Genomic DNA, 12,281 nt, shown 5'->3' with positions numbered 1-12,281 from the left:
AAGTAACTTTAACCCCATCAGGACTCAGCCCTTTTTCATTGTTTTGTTTCTTTGCGTTATTCCCTTCATTCAACATCCTATAACTTTTTAATTTTTTCAGTTTACAGCAATGTGTGGACACTTATCTGGGGGACAAATTGCACTTTTTAGTTCAACCATTTAATATTCCATTCAATGTACTGGAAATCTGAAAAAAAAATCCAAGTGCAGTGAAATTGACAAAAAACGTTTTTGCAACATTTTTTTGTGGGTTCTGTTTTAACAGATTTCTTTGTGCACTCCAAATTATACCTTCCCTTTATTCTTTGGGTCAGTACGATCATGAAGATACCATATTTATATAAATTTATTAATTTAAAAAAAATTGAAATCTTTGGTACAAAAAAATACTTGCAATTTTGACAAATTCTGAGGCCAAAAAGGTTTTTATACTTGGTGAATGGACCTATGTAAGCTGTAAACTTTTGTGGTACATGTTGGAAATGTAACAAGTTATAACAATATGGGACCTATGTGACCATTTGATAATTTTTAAAATTCAAATATTAATGTAAGAAAAAATGGTAAAAAATGTTGATACGGTGTTATGGTGTTTGCGTGCCAGGCTATATCCATGGCAATATCCATGGCAGTCCTACAAGTCTCAATGTCCCAGGGGGGGGAGTCTGATTGGCCATCCAAGATGGCAGCGCTGTTAGATGCCACATGTTTGGGTTCCACCGTGGTACTTAACTGGTTAACTGATGTCAAGGGTGACCTTCCAAGATGGCAGCACCCACTGGCAATGCTGTTAGGTTTTGTGGGTTTGGGTTTAACTGGGACACTTAACAGGTTAACTGCCTTGATCAGTGCCAGTTAACTGCGGCTGTTAGAGGGGGGTTCCAGCTGTGTTATGGAGAAAGCACATTGCTCTCCATAACCCCCTGCCTCCGCAACCCCACAATGTTAGAGTACATTGTGGTGCAAGAAGGGGTTAAATGGTCACTTACTTTCATAAACTGTAAAACTCTGCAGTACATCCTATAAGATAAGATTCTATAAGTTAAAAGTGTTTATTTCTCCACTTGGCTTATCTCATGCTTCCTTCATTCCTAATAAAATGACTTTTACCCACATTTCTGCTCAGTTCCACCTTGCTAACAAGACAGGTAGAAGTTCCCTAAGGTGATAATGTATATAATTGGTTTAAAATAATCAGAAATGGTTTTTCTCTCTTATTGTACACACATTGGCCCAAATATAATATTGTGTCTGCGCCAGTTTTTTGGCCACATCTTTGTTCCTGGTATTACTGAGATCTGCCACAATTCTGTTGCAGCATGAAGCAAAGTTCACCAAGAAACAGACCAGATTAACTAAGAGCGTGAAACACTTTTTAATAATGTGCAGCAACTTGCACAATCAAGTGCAATGAAAACTAATGTACAGTGCACCAGTTTTAACATATGTGGGCCATTGACATAAACTACGCATGTGGAAATGTTAGGTATAATTTATGTTTATGTGAAGAGAAATTGAACAATGTTACGATGCCGTGTGCCATGTATCTCTATGGAGAGGGGAGGGGTCAACCCTCCCCCTCTCTATGGCGCTGGACTTATGTTTGTGTACATGCAGCCTTAGTGATCTATCCAGAAAGATGAGCTCAGCACCAGAAGTTCCTCCAGTGGTTCCAAGCTCTGAAATACAATAATGGGACCCAAAAGCTTATCATAAAACTGGAGCATTATCTTCAAATTAACCACTATTTTCTATGGAACACTTAGGACCCCATTCACACTTGCGTTTTTCACGTCCGTGTTCTACTTGCATTTTTTTAAACGCACAAATGCATGTTTTTTTTTAAACGCGCGTTTAAATCTCAGCATGCTCTACTTTTGCAAGTCACGCGCGTGAAAAACGCACCATACAAGTCTATGGAGATGCATCAAAAACACATTGCACTCTGAGACACATGCAAGTCCAATGCAAGTGCAATGGGTTTTTCACACATCAGTTGCCATTGAAAAGATAGAGCTCAGTCCTGAGTCCTTTTCACGCGTGAAAAACACATTGAAATTGCATTGAAAACGCGCATGAAAAACTGAGACACTGAACAAACTCTGACTGAAAACTGAAAACTCTAATACATAGGGGGTCATTTACTGAGGGCCCGATTCGGGTTTTCCCGACGTGTTACCCGGACATTTCCGATTTGCGCCGATTATCCCTGAATTGCCCCGGGATTTTGGCACGCGCGATCGGATTGTGGCGCATCGGCGCTGGCATGCACGCGACGGAAATAGGGGGGCGTGGACGAACGAAAACCTGACGGATTCGGAAAAACCGTCGCATTTAAAACAAAACATCTGTCGCGGAGCTTGCACTTACCTTCACTCAGTCCAAGCCAGGGAACTCCAGCGCGATGCTTTTCAGCGCAGCAGCGCCACCTGGTGGACGGCGGAGGAACTGCCTTAATAAATCCCAGCCGGACCCGAATCCAGCGCAGAGAAAGCGCAGCTGGATCGCGAACGGACCGGGTAAGTAAATCTGTCCCATAATGTCAGTTTTTCACCGACCAAACCCTGATCGCACCCTGATCAAACTCTGACGTGATCTGCAACGCAAGTGTGGAAGGGGCCTAACAGAGACAGCCTGGCCAACACTGTTTCAGTGATATGGTCAGTGAAGATTTACAGTTGAGAACCTGCACATAGATGAAGATTAGTTACAATGTACAGTATTGCAATGTCCAGGATTCTAGGAAGGCAGTTGATACTTTTTAATGCCTTCAGCTAAGGTCATGTTCTGCAGTCCAAACAATGAAACTGTTACTTACTGAACTTTTTTTGATCAATTCCTAGTTTTTGCTTCAAATACCAGATGAAAAACGACACTGACATACAGTGTATGAAAGTGCCCTCACACTATATTAACTCTTTTCTCCGCTATCCCTTCCTTGTTTGCTATGAGTGATAGTGGTGCATGCAGGAATGTTAGTGCAGTCAGACATTGCAGTTATGCACAGCTTGTTAACTTGACTGATAGCTCTACAGCTGCTCCAAACATGAGCCATGACAACAGTGCAGTAAGAATATCACATTCATATTTAGCGCATCTTTTATAGCTCTGCGGCTTGATATTTTTGTTACATCTGTGCTCACCTTTACAAAAATAAAGTTACATTAGAATAAGCGTCCGTAACTTTCTTCATCTTAAATTAAGATATGAAGACTCGCAAAAGAAAATAGTGAATGGACTTTCAACACTTTAGTATAAGGCAGCAAATAAACTCTGTGTGAACCGAGAGTAAATACATTAATAAATTGCTGCTAGCTAGGAATAAAACAGGACTCAATTTGTTATCAGCAGTAGTAGAGCACCACTTGTTAAAACTGACAGATAGCTCAGCTGGTAGCACAGTAAGATGTACTATGGTAACATTAATGCCTTACTTGTAAACAAAATGCTACTAAAACATGCAGGTACATTATTATGGAAAGCGACGTATGGGATGCATAATATATCCTCTAATTATCCTCTCATTATACTTACTTTTATGGGAAAAATTTTAACTTCTTTGGCAATATAATCCAGCGGGATTGCAACACTTTTGGGAAAAAATTAAATACATTTTGCACTTGTTTTCATGCATGTAGACTTATTCAATAGTCAATTAATCTATATTTGATGAATCAATTTATATACTACTATCAGCAATGCTATTCAAAGATTATCAAACCTGCATTAAATCTCACAATTAACCTATTTGTTTGTTTTAACATAGTCTACTTAACCGATTGACCCAGAAGCATATTTATCAAGATGGTACATGATGGTACATGATGGTAAAGTCAGAATCCTTTGAATGACTCTGGTTGCTGAGTTCAGAGCTTGTGAGCCACACCCAGGGCTGCCTTACTTGGACCTGATTGACAGCTGCCTTGCAGTATCTGTTCCCTGGCAAGCTGGGTGGTTTCATTCTGGAGCTCTCTGTTAGCTGTGGGTTCAATGATGCAGAGGCTAGCCAGTAAGTTGGTAGCGCAGTGTCCAGGAAATGGATAAGAGATAACCCTTAGTTCACTCAGGTCTGGTCGCACTTTCCCTTGTGTCATTTAGTACTACTGTCTGTTTCTGTTTGCTGGACCTAAAAACCTGAATGTGTATCTCAGCCGTTATCCAGCTTGAGCTTGTTCCTTGATCCTGTGCCTGTTCTCTAATACTCTTATGTCTGCATATTTATCTGAAACCCTGACAAAAATACAATTAAAAGACCTTCAAGTGCTTGAATAACCAAAGGAAACTCAAACACAAGATAATCATATATCACTATATAGACTTCGTATGTCTCAAACTGATTGTACCATAGTAAAATAGTAGAACCTATTCACTTGGTAACAAATGATAGTTCCCAGAAGGCTACTGATTTAATGTACTTGGGGATGTCGATTTGTAATTACCGTTGCTGAATCCATACAAGTCCTATGATTACATGGCCTAAATTTTTGCAAAGCAGATTTCATACTTACCTTGCACACAAACTAATCCATGTGGCAAGCAGCGCTTACCCCTCCTCTCTCCATTAAAAGTTGAGCGGGTTGTGCTTTAATTCCTTCAAATATAGGACATGTCCTATATTTTTCCATGATCAGTCACCATGCAGTAAGACAGCATGTGTTATAGTTGTCTATTGGAACTGAGATCCAATTTAGGTCCCCCTCACGTTTGTGTGTAAGATGCCTAACACTGATGGGAGACATTGAACTGAAATGAAGGTTAGGACCAAGAATAGTCTAAGTTCTATATTATTTTTACACAAGCTGGTGTTATTCAGGGAATTTCATTTTGAATATATTCAAGACCCCTTAAACATTATATTCCATGCATGACACCAGGGCATTGCACTGTATACGTCACCAGGTCATCAGTGTGAATGTCATTTCAGCACCTTTTGCAGTTCAGTTTGAAGTAGACTGCAAAGAAATGCAAACTTTGAGAAAAGTTGCATCAAATCCACCATTAAACTGCAGCTTAAGTGTCTTCAATGCCTGCAGTAGCAATTCACTCAAGAGTAGACCATTGGATTTCATTCATTGCCAATTGATTTTCACACTTGAAACAGCAACATTCACTTTCTACATAATTTCATTAAATCATGGAGGATCTCAAAAACCCTAGTATTGAATCTTGGATTTGGGGATAGGTTTTCCGGTGTCCTATTCTTTCTATCCCTCTGTATCAGGTTATTCATAAAGTACGTAGATATCAAATGACTCAACAGAAGTATATGGAGCCATAATCAAGACTATGCATAATCAAGACTAGACTCAGATGCACATGTGGACCCATGAGCCCATGACTAGGGGTCCCAGTGATAAGACAACTATCATTTAGACATTTATTCCACAGAGTAATCCCAATAGCCTGTGAATAAGTGATGCATTTTATAAATAATAAAACCCATTAAGGCTACCTACATATGGTTACAAATATGTCCACACCTGATTCATAGATAAATTTTGGAGTATAAGCAATATATGATGTATTCTGGATTTTGGGGCTGATTTTACTTCAGATTTTTAGAGGATAATGGGTGAGAACATGTCACTGAGAGTTGCTACACCTTCTCTTTTGTCACTCCACTCCTGGTTTATACATTGAAAACTTCATCTGAAAAACTATACATGAACGCACCCTAAGGCTTTTAAAACCCAGAGATAATACTGGTTTCCATGCATAATATTTCCGTTCCCCGTGTACAGTAAGGGCTATTGCACTACAATGTTGTTTTTGGTTGTGTGGCAGCTGTTATTTTATAGCTAGCAGCGTCTCCATTCATTGGAATAACTTCATACACATGGTTGTTCACTGCCTCGTGCCTCAAATTTTGGAGCACTTTTTGGGCAGTTACAGCTTGGGAAGTCCTTTTTACTGATATCAGGCCTGCGATTTGTTGTTTGTGGCCCAATATTGCACATGTTCGTATGCAGGAAGTCTACTTTTGTAGTATACAAAGTTGCAGAATCATGCAGAAAATCTACTGTTCTACCCATCACGGAGATGTCCCAAATGTTCCCCTAATTAAGTACAGAAACTTCTGTTGTTTACTCAATATTTTTATAATTATTATCCCAAAAAGCTATGATATGCAGACATTTTTCCAGTTATTACTATACATAGATCTTCCCAGCTATGAGCAATAAGATACTATAATAATGATATAATAATGTGATAACATGAATTTGTTTCCATGCGCTATGCCCATTTATTGTACATTGACTGCTATACATTCATCGAAGCCTTGGGACTTTTATTTAAACATATTCGGTTACAATGTCTACATGGATCAAAGGATTATAACAAGGCTTCTTCAATTTACCAAGGCTAAAATGTTCAGGGCTGAAGGCTTTAATGTCCACGCCTGGAATTGAAACAGATTGCACTGCAGACAGGTGTCTCTTTGAGTAAGAGTGACACCACATTTAGAGAGAATGGCAGGAAACAAAGATAAACCAAAGGAAATTGTATGCTGTATGAAAAAAGACATCTGGTTACCTTTTTTTTTCTCCTAAGTGAGAAAGAAAATCCTGTTTCCTTCAATAGTGTAGAGTAGCTTCACTCCTGACAGAAACATCACGTCTGTCTCTGCCCTTGTCAACACATCTCACTGTCCACGATCACTCATCATCTCCAGACAGACAGCAGTGAAAGAGATCATCAATTGCCAATGCAATTTTGCAGATACACTTCATAAATTTTAATTACATTCTGACTGAAAATGAATGGTCAGAAAATATAAAACATCTGCCATCCAGATCATTTACATTTTTCATACAATAAATCACTAACAACATCCACAACAATGGATTAAATCATGTGGAGTGTAGTAGGTCAAGAAAGCAGAATAGACACCCATTGTGTGATTACTGTTTGGCCCAAAGCCATAGCACAATGTATCAAAATAGGAAAAAATAACCTAGGAACTGGCAGCCATTTTCCTCCCGCCTACCATAAATAAAAGTGTACTAGTTTCAGTCAGCGAATGGTAATTGATCTATTACCACATCAACACAAAAATATGAGCATGTTTAAATAAAGGCATATCTTGACAATTATGACTGGAAAAAGTGGCCATTTATCACAAGTTTGGCTTGTTTATCTTTTCTTGAGGTCATCTGTTTCATTTTTAAAAAATCAATTTTTATTAGCATCATGGACACAAATGCAGCAATTCAGCTCAACATCCTTTTATTGTTGGAATTATATGATGTAATTGTCTTTTAACATCAAGCTATTCAATCCTTTGTGGACTTAATAAATTTTATGAAAAGACTTCTTATTGGCAAGTGATCAGTCTAAGTGTGTAAATAGGAACAAAGTCCAGCATTGTTCAGCCACTTTATGTACAGAATAAGCTTGAAACATAAAGAAGACTGGAAACAAAAGTTACAGACAACGGCCAAGACTACATCATCGAGTTATAGCATTCATTTATGATAAAGCAGCTCAGGTTTTTCTATTGTAAATCAGTAGTTTATAAAAGATTGTAATTATGCAGTTTTCTGCCAAAATGTCTCACAATTGTCATTGCTGCCGATTTGCAAATTTGCATAGTTTTTAGGTTTTTTCCAACTCAATTTTTCCAAAGCCACTCGAGTCCCTCCACAGCATAGATAAAACATAGATTAGTAGCTACAAATATGTGACTTATGTGCTACTTTTTAACTAAAATGCTGCATATGGACTGCACACATTAACACATTGGGGCTCATTTACTAAGGATACAAATCAGGCACTTTCATCAGATTTCCCAACGATTTCCGATTTGCCCCAAATTGCCCCGGGATTCTGGAGCACGCAATCATATTTTGGCGCATCAGAGCTGGCTTTCACGCGACAGAAATAGGGGGCGTGGCCGTCGGACAACCCGATGGATTCGGAAAAACTGCGTAATTTAAAAAAGAATTTGTGTCGCAAGATCAAGCACTTACATGCACCGGGAAGAAGAAGGTGAACTCCGGCGGACCTCGGCACAGCAGCGACACCTGGTGGATATTGGGCGCACGAACCTTAGTGAATCTGGGCAGACCCGAATCAGCGTCAGAAACGGGCCGCTGGATCGCGACTGGACCAGATAAGTAAATGTGTCCCATTGTGGAGAAATTTATCAGGATCTGGTGCAAAGTGCATGATGTAAACCCTGCCCCTCCTGTCATGCCTGATATATCAGTATATATATTTGGAGGTTAGCGTGCAGAAGGGTAATTCTATGCCGGATCCAGCCCAGCTCAACCGGTGGCTGTTCGTGGCTCACACTATAGTGTGCAAGCGTGGGGCATGGACAACACACTTTGGGCGTGACACCAATGACACCGCTCCAATGGCTGTCAAGGCCGCAGTTTCAGTCCAGGTGCCAGGATTTGTGACTATTTCCTCCCCATTATGTGTCACATTTAACAAGCTGTCTAAGCCACCATGATACATCTGTTGTGCAAAATTCTTGAAAACTGGAGTAAGATCCAGCTTAAAGGACTTTACTGTTGGTAGATGCGTCCTGCTAAGAATCCTGAGGAACTATGGTTCCCAGGAATTCTTTTATTATAACTCTATACACCTATATTGCATCAAAAGACTTATATAAATAATGCTAATCAGTCTGGGCTGCTCCGTCTATGTCACCGGAGCAACACATCTCTTCCCCAAATATTTGAAAATATTTGCCTTTGGTCAATGTTGAACCAATTGTTTAACTTTTTTACACATTTTTTATTTTCCTTTGGCTAATTACCCTCTCTAAGATCTGGGATGAATGATAGCCTCCATGTTGAAAGCTACCATGCCTGAAAATTGGAAGATATGTGCTGGATCTATGAAACGATTCGCTCACCTCTAGCTCCTACTTACCGATAGAAAGTTTAAAACTTACCTTTTATATGATTTTCAGAATCTCTGCTTGCAGTCTTAAAAAAACCCTTCATTGTGTTTACCCAAGCAAGGTAATAAATAGATTAAAGATACAAGGGAGGTGCCTCTCCACAGCCACTTGCTGCCCACTTGTTGTGGAGGTGGCGTAGACAGGGTAAAATGGGCGTACAAGTCATGATAAATTCCTCCCACCTACAGTAATAGTACCTTTTTCCTACCTTTTTCCTACAATGACCAATTAAGGCTATATGCACACAACTGTGTGCTCACTCAGGCTGGATCCCAGGCATAGCACATAGCCAGGTGTAGAAGAAGGGGAGATGAGCACTTCTCATCCAGCCCCTCTCCATAGAAAGCTGAGTGGCCTTACTGCATTCTGGAAAGAGATACTACATATCCTATCTTTTTAGGCACGACCACCCAATGGAGTGCAATGTAGTGAGACACTGTGTGGTCACTGTGCCATTGCTGGGTCCCATAAATCTCTACTGTAGCAGTGATCTTGTGATCACAGCCACAAATATGGCCATGTATATGTAGCTTAGCCTTGTTTATTGTTAATATTGATATAGTTACTTTCTCTTTTTCATTCTTTGGAGTGAAGTGACATTGAACTTGTTGAACCGCTACCAAGCAGTGAAAAAGGGACTCAGATCACCTAAACACTTTACTTCCATGAATAATGGCCTTCATTATAAACTACATGATATTCCTTCTACACTGTACACATAAAATACAATACAAATACTACATCATTTTAGAAAATACCAATAAATATAGTTTTCCTTTTTATAGAAAAATAGGTAATAGCTGCCGTATATTAAATAAATATACATGATGTATTAAGCATACATTTATGACTTTGTAAATGTAATGTCAGAGCTGATGCTACAAGTCACTGTGTATGACATTCACCATAGCCATTTTTAACCAGTGTTTATGAAATATTTCTTTTATTATTATTGTAAGGGTGATAGCAATATTTCTACATATTCCGCTTTTATTTGCTCTGAGAGCAGAAGCTGTTGTAATGTTGTAATCAGCCAGTAGAATATTATTTATTAATGAGATGCTTTCCTTATATGCAGATTTCCTATGCAGGAGTGAATTATTTAAAAGGTGCAGCTTGTAGATTTCAGCCATCAGCTGCCAGTGATTTATATGCTCTGTTATTGTTTTAGTAATGCTTAAAATGATGAAAAGTAAAGTGGTCTGTGCTGTATTTAGACTGCAATAGTAAAATGAAATAAGTAGAATGTTACAATATGTCAACTAGAAATTCGGATTCTGGAGCACACTATGAGTAGCTGTATACGGGATCAGGAGTTGACTGAGATAACTAAATACCCCTTTACAAATCAGCCAGGATATCTACAACTTCTGTTTCACAGTATTTTATAAAATGTGTGAATAGTGTTACTTTTCCCCTGGTGTCATAAAACCGGGTCATCTGGTATCTCCCTTATATTATTGAAAAGTGAAGGCCTTAGAATTACAAGTTTGGTTTTCTGGGATATTAAAGATGTTGATGTTTACAACTCTGGTTATCTAAAAGAGAAGAGTTTTCTTGTTCTTCAGGAAATCATATTTTTGTAGCATGCACAAGGATATGCTACAAAAATACACCAAGGACACACTTCAATGAAAAAATGTTACTAATTAAAGAAGAATCTGAACCAAAGATATGATGAACTGCCCATATGCAGTCACTGAAATTCACTTGAATATGGAAGACCAAAATATCAACTAAAACTGGCTACAGTCAGAAAAACGAGAACTTCCTTATACAGGACTGCTGCCTCTCCCTATATGTAAAGCACCATGTATGGTGGTGTTATACTTTGCACAGGACTGCCTGTTATCTATGGAGGTGGAAGTCCTCTGTTACAGATGAAATGAGTAGATGGGATTAGACGGGCTGAGTCTTTTGGGGTTAGACAGTGAAGTTTTTATATGATGGCAAAATGGGCTTCAGTACATAAATACAGCACCAGAAACTTCATCTATATATAAATACAGTACAAGTACCAATCTCACAATGAATACAGTGAACAACCAAGGTCAGTACATAAAGTGAATCAGGACCAAGTTCACTTCGTGAATACAAAAACAGATAGTGGGACTCATTTACTTACCCGGTCCATTCGCGATCTCGTGGCGCGTTGTTCAACATTGATTCGGAGCTTGCCGGAATTCACTAGGGTCCGTGCGCCCAATATCCACTAGGTGTCGCTGGTGCGCTGAAGTCCGCCGGAGTTTTTTCGAATCCGTCGGGTTTTCCGACGGCCACACCCCCCATTTCTGTCGCGTGAAAGACGGCACTGATGCTCTCTACATTTACCCCTGGGATAGCCACATGATTACCATCAGCCAGGAGAGGGGGACCATGACCACCCAACTAGACTTTAGACCAATACAACTCTCCTTCTGGGCTATAACTCTCTAGAAGCTGTTACGCCCTGGTGGGCACATTGCATTCTTGACCAACTCTGTTCAGGGAAAGGCATGGTAACAAACGGGGGAGTGAGGGGACGAGGTCCCAGCGTGTATCACCATTGCTTCTACAGGGGTTGGCTTCTTATTCTAATGTTAGCATTTGAAAAATAATTGCTAAAGAAGTGTAATAAGTAAAAAAAACTTGTTTATCTTATTTCTGTTTGTTTTGTTTGTGCCTGTTCCTCTTACATTTGAGCTTAAAGCATATCTGAAGCTGGAATTTGACAATATGTACCTTTTGGTTTTGGACCCACTAAGACACCAGCGTATGGGTGCAGCAACTAGCTGTGCCCCTCTGATATCTGTACATGTTTATGGTATGTGGCAAGGTAGTAGAAAGCTTTTCCTGCCCATGTCTAAATGTTCTCTAATAGGGAGGAGCAGCTGCTGTCAGTTTGATGAAATATGCCTGTCGGTGACATTTCTATCTCTTTCTACATAGTCAGTATACTGTAATATATTCAGTTATCCCAATAAGAGCATGCTTACAAGTCAGTCTACAAATGTAGCGTACAGCGCTAGCTTGTCACTTCGCCGATATTGTCATCTGTAAGGAATAAGATTTCTAAAGTGAAGTTCAGAGACAGACAAGGTGTTTCCAATGGTATATTGTTCAGCCATGTCCTAATGTTGTCGGGATCCTACTTAAAAATGCAGAACAAGTACAATTATATTTGCATGGAAAAATGCTCAAATGTAAAGGAGCTTAATTTATACCATGTCTTCATTGAACTGTTTGTATACACTGTTGATCAAAAATGTAGAACAATACACAGTTTCCTAAATTACAGTGTCATAGGGGGGACATGTATCTTTATTTCTGCTAAATTGTCTCACTTTTGTCGTTTTTGCGACTTTTCATTGTGACTTTTCATTGCAAC

The sequence above is a fragment of the Engystomops pustulosus genome, chromosome 5 (genome assembly GCF_040894005.1).
Source record: "Engystomops pustulosus chromosome 5, aEngPut4.maternal, whole genome shotgun sequence".
NCBI classification, from domain to species: Eukaryota; Metazoa; Chordata; class Amphibia; order Anura; family Leptodactylidae; genus Engystomops; species Engystomops pustulosus.
Note: the sequence above shows the minus strand (reverse complement) of the source record.